Source organism: Ursus maritimus, unplaced genomic scaffold, assembly GCF_017311325.1.
Source record: "Ursus maritimus isolate PB19 unplaced genomic scaffold, ASM1731132v1 scaffold_38, whole genome shotgun sequence".
NCBI lineage: Eukaryota > Metazoa > Chordata > Mammalia > Carnivora > Ursidae > Ursus > Ursus maritimus.
Genome location: NW_024426452.1, coordinates 196,327 through 208,896, shown reverse-complemented (window position 1 = coordinate 208,896; position 12,570 = coordinate 196,327). Strand labels below are relative to the sequence as shown.

At 38.5% G+C, this 12,570-nt stretch overlaps 1 protein-coding gene and 1 non-coding gene across 3 annotated transcripts in view; one reads left to right on the top strand and one right to left on the bottom strand.

Annotated features, from left to right (window-relative positions):
- Positions 1-12,570, bottom strand: part of NINL (ninein like) — a 168,895-nt gene that overhangs the window by 129,615 nt on the left and 26,710 nt on the right. The gene's annotated exons all lie outside the window — the stretch shown is intronic.
- On the top strand, positions 8,500-8,571 carry TRNAK-CUU. Its single transcript has one exon. It is a non-coding gene; the product is annotated as a tRNA-Lys (tRNA).

Below are 12,570 nucleotides of genomic sequence, written 5' to 3'. Positions count from 1 at the left end.
AAAGAAAAAGAAGAAGAAGAATGAAGGTAAAATAAATACACTTTCAGATTAAAGAAAAAAATAAATCTAAGAGAAATAGCAGCAGGCCTGTTCTTAAAGAAATGTTAAATCCTAAAGGCAGATCTTTGGCTGAAGAGAAATTATGCCAGATGTTAATTTAGATTTCCAGGATAGAATAAACACCACTCAAAAAAGTTAACTATCTGAGTAAAATAAGATTTAAAAAGTTTTAATTTTGGAAAAAAACACAACTGTTTAAAGTTAAAAAAAAAAAAAAATGTATGGGGCACCTGGGTGGCTCAGTTGGTAAAGCAGCCAACTCTTGGTTTTGGCCCAGGTCATGATCTCAGAGTCCTGAGATCGAGCCCCAGATCAGGCTAGGTGCCCAGTGCCGAGTTTGCTTGTTCCTCTCCCTCTGCTCCTCCCCACACTCTCTTGCTCGCTCTCTCTCAAATAAAATCTTTTTTAAAAATTTTAGATCTTGTAGAGTTTATAAGCAAATGTAGATGTAATACATTAGTCATCCATATCATAAAGAGTGGGTGGGATAAATGTGTATATTTGCAGGATTTCAATATTACATGTGAAGTGGTAGAATATTATCTCTCAATAGATTGTGAAAAGTTAAGAATATATATTGTTGTCCTCCAGAGCAAATTCTTAAAAATAATGCAAAATATAACAAAAAAGCCAAGAGATAAATTAATACAAAATTCTAAGAGGTACTCAAATTATCCAAAAGAAGGGAGGAAAGCAGAAACAGAGGACAAAATCAGAGAGGACAAACAGAAGACAAAGAATGTAAAGGTGACCTAAATCCATGATATGGGTAACTAAATTAAACGTTAATGGAATCAATAGTCCCGTTAAAAGGCGGAAATTGTCAGAATGAATTTTATAAAAACAAAACCTAACTAATGAGCTGTCCACAAGAGATGCACTGTAATATAAAGACACCAACAGATTAAAAGTAAATGGTTCTGGGGCGCCTGGGTAGCGCAGTCGTTAAGCGTCTGCCTTCGGCTCAGGGCATGATCCCGGCGTTATGGGATCGAGCCCCACATCAGGCTCCTCTGCTGGAAGCCTGCTTCTTCCTCTCCCACTCCCCCTGCTTGTGTTCCCTCTCTCGCTGGCTGTCTCTGTCTCCCTGTCAAATAAATAAATAAAATCTTTTAAAAATAGATAAATAAATAAAAAATAAAAGTAAATGGTTCTGAAAGAAATCAAAGACTGACTAAATAAATGAAGGGATATTCCATGTTCATGGATAAGAAGACTAAATATTGTTAAATGTCAGCTCTTCCCAACTAGATCTATAGATTCAATATAATTCCAATCAAAATCCTGGCAAGTCTTTTTGTGGATATCAATAAACTGATTCTAAAGTTTATATGAAAGAGCAAATTACCTAGAATAGCCAAGAAAATACTGAAGAAGAACAAAGTCAAAGGAATACATTACTCCAAGAATTTCTACAAGGCTACAGTAATCAAGACAGTATGGCATTGATTAAAGAAGAGAGAAATAGGGGCGCCTGGGTGGCACAGCGGTTAAGCGTCTGCCTTTGGCTCAGGGCGTGATTCCGGCGTTCTGGGATTGAGCCCCACATCAGGCTCCTCCGCTGGGAGCCTGCTTCTTCCTCTCCCACTGCCCCTGCTTGTGTTCCCTCTCTCGCTGGCTGTCTCTATCTCTGTCGAATAAATAAATAAAAATATTAAAAAAAAAAGAGAGAGAGAGAAATAGGCCTAGGGATCAGAAAAGAGCTCAGGCCAGGATCAAAAAAAGGCCTAGGAACCATACAAATACAGTCAACTCATCTTTGACGAATGATTAAAGGCAATTCAGTGGAGAAAGAATAATTTTTCAACAAATGGTGCTGAAACAACTGGACATGCAAGGAAAAATTCCTTTTTCTAGACAAAGACTTTAAATCTTTCGTAAAAATTAACTCAAAGAGGACCACAGACCTAAATGTAATACGCAAATCCATAAAACTCCTAAAATATAGCACAGGAAAGAATCTAGAGGACTTTGGGTTTGGCACTGACTTTGATACAACACCAAAGGTACAATCCATGGAAGAAATGACTGATAAGCCAAACTTCGCTAAAATGGAAACATCTATTCTGTGAAAAATACTGCAAAGAGAATTAAGAAGACAAAACTGGGAGAGAATATTTGCAGAAGACATATCTGATAAAGGACTGGCGTTCAAAATATACACAAACCTCTTAAAACTCAATAATAAGAAAATGAATGACCCCATTTTAAAATGGGCAAAAGACATGAACATGCCCATCACTAAAGATACACAAGTGGCAAAAAAAAAAAAAAAGCATATGAAAAGATACTCAATGTATCTTAATGATACATTAAGATACATTACTTAATCATAATGACTTATGTCATTACAGAACTGCAAACCAAAATGAGAGTCTACTACACACCTATTAGAACGGCCAAAATCCCAAATGCTGACAATATAGATTGGAGGCCAGGAGGTGGAGCAACAGGAACGCTCCCTCACTGATAGTGGGACTACAACATGGTACAGCCTCTTTGGAAGACAGTTTGGCACTTTCTTAAAAAACTAGAAACTGAACATCCTCTTACCGTATGACCCAGCAATCGTACTCCTGGGTATTTACCCAAATGAGTGAAAAACTCAAGTCCACACAAAAACCGGCATACAAATGCTTATAGCAGCCTTATTCATAAATGCCAAAACTTGGTAGTAACCAGTGCTAAAAAGCAATGAGCTATCAAACCAAAGACAGGGGGCAGTCCTAAAGACACATTGCTAAAGTGAAAGAAAACAACATGAAAAGGCTACATACAATGTAATTCCAACTGTATGAGGTTCTGGAACAGATAAAACTGTGGAAACGGTAAAAAGATCAGTGATTGCCAGGGGTGGGGATGGGAGGAATGAACAAAGCACAGAGGATTTAAGCGACTGAAACTATTCTGTATGATACTGTAATTGTGAAAACATGTCATGATATATTTTCAAAACCTACAGGATGTAAAACACAGAGAATGAACCCTAATGTATACTATGGACTCTGGGTGATACACAATACATCAGTGTCGGCTCATCAACTGTAAGAATGTACCACACTTGGGAGGGACGTTGATGGTGAGGGAGGCTGTGGGGATGGAGAAGAATGTGAGACCTCTGTTCTTGCTGTTCAACTTTGCTATGAACCTAAAACTGCTGTAAAAAACAAAGTGTATTAAATATTAAATAAAACCAGAAGAATGGCTAGATGAAATCCTGATACACGCTCCAACATTTATAAATCTTAAAAAAGTGATGCCAAGGAAAGAAGCCATTCACAAAAGACCACATGTAGCACATTTCCCTTTATATGAAATGTCCACAACAGGCAAATCTATAGAGACAAAAAGTAAATTAGTGGTTGCCTAGGACTGACAAGGTGGAGAGTGGTGTTGGAAAGAATGGGGAGTGACTGCTGATGTGGGGTTTTTTTGAGGTAATAACACTGTGCTAAATTTTTTGTGGTAATGGTTGCATAACTCTGAGAGTATACTAAAAACCACTGAATTACACATGTTAAATGGGTGAATTATATACATGAATTGTATCTCAATAACGCTATCATTTTTTAAAAGTAAGTGGCTGGAACCGCTACCATGCATACCATAAACAAATGAGTGCTGAAGAGGCCATACTAACAGATTCCCAGAGATACAGTATTACCAGAGATAGACTTCTCCTGGTGGTAAGTCAGCAGGAAAACACAGCATAAATATTTAAGTGCCTAACAACAGCCCCTCAAAATACACAAATGAGACCTCAAATACATTGAATGAGAGAGAGAAATAGACAAGTCCACAATCATGGTTGGAAATCTTAATGCCAGTTTTTTTGGCAGCCGATAGAAATAGATCCAAAAAAAGAGAACCAATAAAGACAGATGATCTTAAACAACACAATCCATCACCTTATTTAAAAATAAATATGCCAGTATTTAATAAGCAACTGTTAAGCATTTAGGTAATAACAGGTTTTTTTTTAAAGATTTTACTTATTTATTTGACAGAGATAGAGACAGCCAGCGAGAGAGGGAACACAAGCAGGGGGAGTGGGAGAGGAAGAAGCAGGCTCACAGCGGAGGAGCCTGATGTGGGGCTCGATCCCATAACCCCGGGATCACGCCCTGAGCCAAAGGCTGACGCTTAACCACTGTGCCACCCAGGTGCCCCCAACAGGTTTTTTAAATCTCCTTGACACTCATAAGGATTTTTAGCAGTAGAGTCTTTCTGAAGAAGCTGAGCAAGATCATTTGTACTGATGCCTTTTTCCTTCTAAACATACTTTCCAAGCATGGAGATTCATTCAAAACTATTCCATTCTTCCTAAAGCACGATGACCTTATTCTTTCCTCTTAGATTTTGAAATTTTCTACCCCAGAACCAAAGTGGTTATTTTTTTTAAAGATTTTATTATTTTTTGATAGACTTTATTATTTTTTTAAAGTAATTTCTACACCCAAGGTGGGGCTCAAATTCACAAACCCGAGATCACGAGTAGCACACTCTACTGACTGAGCCAGCCACGCAGTCCACCAAGGTGGTTCCTGATGAGAAGTTCGGGTTCTCCAGAAATGTGTGTAGGGCCAACTGTAAGTGGTCAGCCAGAAGTGCAGAATAGCCAAGTACAATTTTTTTTTTTAATACTGTGAACACAACTCAGTAAGAAGTGGATGCAGCCTATGTCCCCATTTCATACACACAGTATCAGGCCCATAGAAAGTCCTTTGTTCATTTCTAATATACAGCAACAGAGGCAAGACATAAGCTTGCATCTTCTGCTTTTCCCCAGGAGGCTGTTCTGGTGCCAAAGCCTTATGAAATTCTCCAGGGTTTTATGTGTTTTGTAACACTGTTACTTTTCAGCAATTCCCTGCAAGGTTCTGTCTCAAGAGACTTGTAGAGCCTGGTTCAAGGTAAGAGATTATCATGAGATCACAGGGTCCAGAGGCAGCTGTACACCCAAGGTCCTCGTTTAGGTGAACAAAGCCATGTCAGGGACTCTGTGCTCCTCCACCCTAACGATCCAGGGTCCCAGAGCACGTTCACTCCCATCGAAATATCCCTGGTAATACATGTGCTCAGCTTGGCGTGGGAGCAAAAGGAAGATCGGGATTAAGCTAAAACTGCAAGGAGTGCATTACAAGGGAGGCGGTGCCTAGCACATCTACACACGCCAATTCCACGGGAAGTCAGAGCCAGCTTAATTTTCTTAAATTACAAAGAAAATTGCAAAACAGTATTTTTTCATTCAACAAATATTGAGTACTACTATGTGCCTGGCACCAAAACGTGACCTTGGGATGCTGCAGAAAAACAGATAAAATCTTTCACCTTGTGCAGTTTATATTCTAGTGGGGGGCAGACAGATACATTAAACACATAAATTATATCTTAAATGGTAATAAGTGGTATGAAGAAAAATAAAACAGGAGCGGGTTGGGGAGAGGCTTGGAATTTTGAGTAGGGTGAGTTGCAAAGAGGTCTCTGAGAGGTGACTTTTCTGCATGTATGAAGGTGCCCACCACTGGTCTGTACACACATTTCAGAACTGACCTCAAATGATTTCAGGAGTCACTGAGTCAGGAGGAAGAGCCAGGGAGGATGGAGAAAACAGGCAAACTTCTCAGACTGTACTCATCTAGGTTCAGCTACCCCTGACTGGTTTAAGATATGAGCATATGGTATTTTTGTCCTGCAGCTAAAATACAGGCAATTCCAGTATACTAACTTTTTGAAGTTTATTCAAAATAATTTAATAATGACTCAGCACCCTGGAGATTCATCAATTACGGCAGCACTATGCAGAATCCTTGCTCTCCATACTGTCTACACTAAGGTGGGAGATGAATCCATGAACAGGGCTTCTCAAACTCTGGTCTTACATATTCTCAGGTGTCATAGTGTTCTCTGTGAAGGTAAATTATTTTTTCAATCTGTAATCACTTTTCAAACGAGTTCTGCCTCAAAAATTCAGTGCTGGGGGCGCCTGGGTGGCACAGCAGTTAAGTGTCTGCCTTCGGCTCAGGGCGTGATCCCGGAGTTGTGGGATCGAGCCCCACATCAGGCTCCTCTGCTATAAGCCTGCTTCTTCCTCTCCCACTCCCCCTGCCTGTGTTCCCTCTCTCGCTGGCTGTCTCTCTCTCTGTCGAATAAATAAATAAAATCTTTAAAAAAAAAAATTCAGTGCTAGTGTCAACATTTGAGTTATGAATTAGTGCCAAGCAGTTCTATTCTAGTTTCTCAGCTAATAAGGAAAGACCAGAGGCAAACTTAATTCATAAATTACACACTTTGAACAAGTAACATCATGGCCCACTGTGCAAGGTAGAAGACAGGAGCAACCACATGGTGCCTGGTGGTGAAGGCCTACAGAGGGGCAGGGGTGGAGAGGTGGTGGCAACGCACACTGGTAGAGACATGTCAAATCCAGAGCACCAGTACCACAACAGTCAGGAACTGGTCATGTGCACTATGGAGATTTTGTTCTGGCAGAAGACACTATTTATTATAGAAAATTAAAATTAATTTGATTTTTAGTGGTCTTCTAGTTTTATTATTACTTAAATTGTAACTATATCTTGACTGCACAATTGTGTAAAACTTATGAAATCTATTCTACAAAATTATGTGAAAATGTCTTTTTTTTTTTTTTTTTTTTTTAATTAAACTTGGTCTGGGCCCCATCCCAATGGAACAGCAAGAAAGGCAATCTCTATTACTGGGATTCCCAGATCCTTACTCCAGGTTGTACGAAGTTAGGACAGCTGTGGAGGCCCTCTTCTCTTCAATCTCCTTGCTGCCATGAATTCATTCTCTGTCCATGCATGGCGTTTTGATGACTGGCTTATTTTTGCATATTTCAGCACAGACAGATGTGTGGGCTACTTAGATTATCTGCAAACCAGAGGAAGCAGCATTCTTATCAGGAAAGACTGGGCTAGGGTACCGGCTTTGTTTCTAATCAGGAAACCCATTCTCTGAAGGCAGATGCTATAAACATTTCTGTTACCATATCTCAGCAGCACAGTGAAAGTCAGAAATGGGCATTTATTGGTGAAATTAGCAAAATGCTGATCAGCTAATAATTAATGGGACTCTCACTGGCAAAATTAAAGGTTTCCAGATATTTGGGGAGGCTGGGAAGATGGTGGAGCAGGAGGACCCTAAGCTCACCTCATCCCACACATACAACTAGATAACACTCACATCAGTGTAAATAACCCAGAAAATAACCCAGACTGGCAGAACAAACTCCACGACTAAAGGTAGAGAAGGGACCACACTGAGGAAGGTAGGAAGGGCAAAAATGTGGTTGGGGAGCTAAATGGACTGTGGCCATCCAGTGGGGAGGTAACTGGGGGCACAGAGAAAGGCAAAAAAAACCCAGACTATCATACCAGGGAGCCTGCACAGGGAACAAGAGACTCCCATAACATTTGGCTTTCAAACCCAGAGGGGGCAAATCTCATGAGTTCATGCAATCAGCCTGGAATTAAAGCCTGGTATTATAAAAAATCAGTGGGCTTGGCTTTGGGAGAGCCCAGAGGACATTAGGAAGCTGAGTCCCTGCTCTTAAAGAGACAGCACAACAAATAACCAGCCAAGATAAAGCCTGGAAGCAACAATTTGGAAAACTGCCAGGGACAGACAGGAGGAGTGTGGCCCTGAGAGGCAGGGATCATAGGGACACCGTTCCAGGAAAAAAGGAGCCACAGGCATCATTACCCTCCCCTGCCCCTCAGCATAAATCCACAGCCATCTGCAGGAACCAGCATACACCCACACCAAGCCCCACCCCCCATTCTTCCAAGATTTCTCTCTCCCAATCACTTGCCTCAGTCCTGGCACTGCAGGCCCCCTCCCCGACAAGACCTGAATAAACACCACAAATAGTTCATGTCCCAACCCCTGCCTGTTGTAGGACCTCAGTTCCAGAGGTGGCAGCAGGTCTCACTTTGCAAGCAGACCAGTGTACCTTGTTAGAATGCCCCCCACCTGTCCGGGGACCAAACAAAGCCTACAATAGGCAAAGACAGATGATGCAGCGGCTAGACTGAAGGCAAAAGCAGACAAGACTCAACAGCAGGACATATGGAACACAGGAGACACTCCCTGAAGCACCAGGTCCTGAGGAACAGGAAGACCTTTTCTTCATAAGGCCATCGCCTTCAAGAGGAGATACAGCTGACTTCTTAATACAAAGAAACAGACACAGAGAGTTAGACAAAATGAGGAGACAGTGGAATATGTCATATGGCATATGAACCAGACAAAACCACAGCAAGAAACCTAAGTGAAAAGGAGATAAGTAATATGCCTGATAGAGAATTTAAAGTAATGATCATAAAGATATTCACTGGACTGGACAAAAGAGTAGAGGACATCAGTGTGACCCTCAACAAAGAGAAGAAAAAAAAAAAAAAGAACCAATCATGGGGCACCTGGTTGGCTCAGTCGGTAGAGCGCGTGACTCTTGATCTCGGGTTGTGGGTTTGAGCCCCACATTGGGTGTGGTGATTACTTAAAAAAAAAAAAAAAACAGAAAAGAAAAAGAACCAATCAGAGATGAAGAACACAGTAAAGGAAATTAAAAATATACTTGATGAAATAAATAACAGGCTAGAAGAAGCAGAGGAACAAATTAATGACCTGGAAGACAGAGTAATATAAAGCAATCAAGCTGAACAAATGAGAGGGGAAAAAAGTATGCAAAATGAGAATACACATGGTGAACTCAGTGACTCCATCAAGTCTAATAATGTTCGCATTTATAGGGATCCCAGAAGAAGAAGAGAGAGGAAAGGAGGCAGAAATTTTATCTGAAGAAATAATAGTTGAAAACTTTCTTAATCTGGGAAAGGAAACAGATATTTAGATCCAGAGGCACGAGATCCCCCAACAAAATCAATCCAAGGAGGTCCACACAAAGACACATAGTAATTAAGATGGCAAGAAAGTGGTGATAAAAAAAAAAATTTTAAAGCAGCAAGGGAAAAGACAGTTACATACAAGAGGAAACCCCCATAAGCTTATCAACATCTTTTTCTTTTTTTTTTTAACAGCTTTTTTTTTTTTTTTTAAGATTTTATTTATTTATTCGACAGAGAGAGAGACAGCCAGCGAGAGAGGGAACACAAGCAGGGGGAGCGGGAGAGGAAGAAGCAGGCTCATAGCGGAGGAGCCTGATGTGGGGCTCGATCCCATAACACCAGGATCACGCCCTGAGCCGAAGGCAGACGCTTAACCGCTGTGCCACCCAGGCACCCCTATCAACATCTTTTTCAGCAGAAACTCTGCAGGCCAGAAGAGGATGGCATGATATATTCGAAGTACTGCATGGGAAATACCTGTAGCCAAGAACACTGTCCAGCAAGGCTATCATTCTGAAGAGAAAGAGAGATAAAGAGTTTCTCAGATAAATAAAAACTGAAAGAGTTCATGACCACTAAGCCAGGCCTACAAAAAATATTAAAGAGAACTCTGAGTGGAAATGAAAGACCATAAGTAGACTAAGAAAAGTAAAAAACACAAAAGCAGTAAAAATAAATACAATTTAAAAATCAGTCAAGGACCAATAATACATTATATGTTAATTAATTGAATTTAAATTTAATTTTAAAAAGTTTAAAAAATACACCATGTTAATTAATTGAATTTAAATAAAATAAAATAAATTTTTAAACAATATTAAACAATAAAAATCAGTCAAGTGATTCACAAATAAGGGAATGTAAATTATGACACCATATACCTAAAATGTAGGTGAGGGGAGGAGAGGAGTAAAGAATGAGTTCAGACTTATGTAACCATTAACTTAACGTAGATTGCTATATGTAGAAAATGTTAGATACAAACCTAACAGGTCTGTATCAAATCAAAATCAAAAACAATAGATATGCAAAGAATAGAGAGGAATCCAACTGTATCACTACCGAAAACCAGTAAAACCATGAGCGAAAGAGAAGAAATGATAAAACAAAAACTATAGAAACAACCATAAAGCAAGAAACAAAATGGCAATAAATACTATCTATCAATAATTACTTTGAATGTAACTAGATGAAATGCTCCAATCAAAAGAATAGGGTGACAGAGTATATAAAAAACAACTCATCTATATGCTACCTACAGGAAATTCATTTCAGATCTAAAGACACTTCAGACTGAAAGTGAGAAAATGGAAAAACATTTATCACACAAATGGATGTCAAATGAAAGCCAGAGTGGCAATACTTACAATGGAAAAAAATAGACTTAAAAACAAAGACTGTAACAAGAGACAAAGAAGGACACTATATAGTAATAAAGGGAACAATCCAGCAAGAAGATATAATAATTGTAAATATTCATGTACCCAATATGGGAGCAGTCAACTACATAAAGTTAATTTACATAAAAGAACTAATCGACAGCAATACAATAATAGTAGGGGACTTGAACACCATGACTGTATGAAACTAGAAATTAACCACAAGAAAAAATCTGGGAAGACCATAAATACAAGGAGGTTAAACAACATGCTACTGAACAATGAATGGATCAACCAAGAAATCAAAGAAGAAATTAGAAAGTACATGGAAACAAATGAAAATGAAAACACAATGGTCCAAAACCTCTGGGATGCAGCAAAAGTGGTTCTAAGAAGGAAGTATGTAGCAATACAGGCCTACTTTAAGAAGGAAGAAAAAACTCAAATAACCTAGCCTTACACCTAAAGGAACTAGAAAAATAACTACAAAGAAAATGTAAAACCAGCAAAACAAAGGAAATAATAAAGATTAGAGCAGAAATAATTGATATAAAAACGTAAAACATAATAGAACAGATCAATGAAACCAGGAGCTGGTTCTCTGAAAAGATCAACAAAATTGACTAATCTCTAGCCAGACTCATTAAAAAAAGAGAGAGAAAGAGAGAGAGAACCCAAATAAACAAAATCACAAATGAAAGGAGGAAAAAAAACTAAAACTACAGAAATATAAACAATTGTAGGAGAATATTATGAAAAACTATAGGCCAACAAACTGGACAACACAGAAGAAATAAATACATTCCTAGAAATATATAACCTAAGAAAACTGAAGCACGAAGAAATAGAGAATTTAAACAGACCAATACCAACAGCAAAATTGAATCAATAATCAAAAAATTCCCAATAGGGGCACCTTGCTGATTCACTCAGTAGAACATGCAACTCTTGATCTTAGGCTTGTGGGTTTGAGCCCCGCATTGGGTGTAGAGATTACTTAAAAATAAAATCTTAAAAAACAAAACAATACTCCCCACAAACAAAAGTCCAGGACCAGATGGCTTCACAGGCAACTCTACCAAACATTTAAAGAAAAGTTAATACCTATTGTTATTAAACTATCCCAAAAAGTAGAAGAAGGAAAACTTCTACGAGGCCAGTATTACCCTGATACCAAAATCATGACCAAAGACATGACCAAAAAAGAGAACTACAGGCCTGTTTCTCTGATGAATATAGATGCAAAAATCCTCAACAAAATACTGTCAAACTGAATCCAACAATACATTAAAAAAAAAAAAAAATTCACTATGACCATGTGGGATTTATTCCAGGAATGCAAGGCTAGTTCAATATTTGCAAATTAATCAACAGGATACATCACATCAATGAGAAAGGATAAAAACCATATGATCATTTCAATAGATGCAGAAAAAGCATTTGACAAAATACAACATCCATTCACGATAAAAACCCTCAACAAAGCAGATCTAGAGAGAACATACTTCAACATAATAAAGGCCACATATGAAAAACCCACAGTTAGCATCATCCTCAATGGGGGAAAACTGAGAGCTTTCCTTAAGGTCAGGAACAAGACAGGGATGTCCACTCTCATCACTTTTATTCAACATAATACCAGCAGTCCTAGCCACAGCAATCAGACAACAAAAAGAAATAAAAGGCATCCAAATTGGTCAGGAAGAAGTAAAGCTTTCAGTATTTGCAGATGACATGATATTGTATATAGAAAACCTGAAAGACTCCACCAAAAAACAGCTAGAACTGATAAATGAATTCAGTAAAGTCACAGGATACAAAATAAATGTTCAGAAATCTGTAGCATTCTTATACACTAATAATGAAGCAGCAAAAAGAGATATTAAGAAAATAATCCCATTTACTATTGCACCAAAAATAAAATATCTAGGAATAAACCTAACCAAAGAAGTGAAAGACCTGCATCTGAAAACTATAAAACTCTGATGAAAGAAATTGAAGACAACACAAAAACTGGAAAGACATTCCATGCTCATGGATTGGAAGAACAAATACTATTAAAATGTTTATATTACCCAAAACAATCTACACATTTAATGCCATCCCTATCAAAATACCAACAGCATGCTTCACAAGAAAATACGAACCCTAAAATTTGTATGGAATCACAAAAGACTCTGAATAACCAAAGCAATCTTGAAAAGGAAAAAACTGGAGGTGCATAATTCCAGACTTCTATATTACAAAGTTGTGGTAATCAA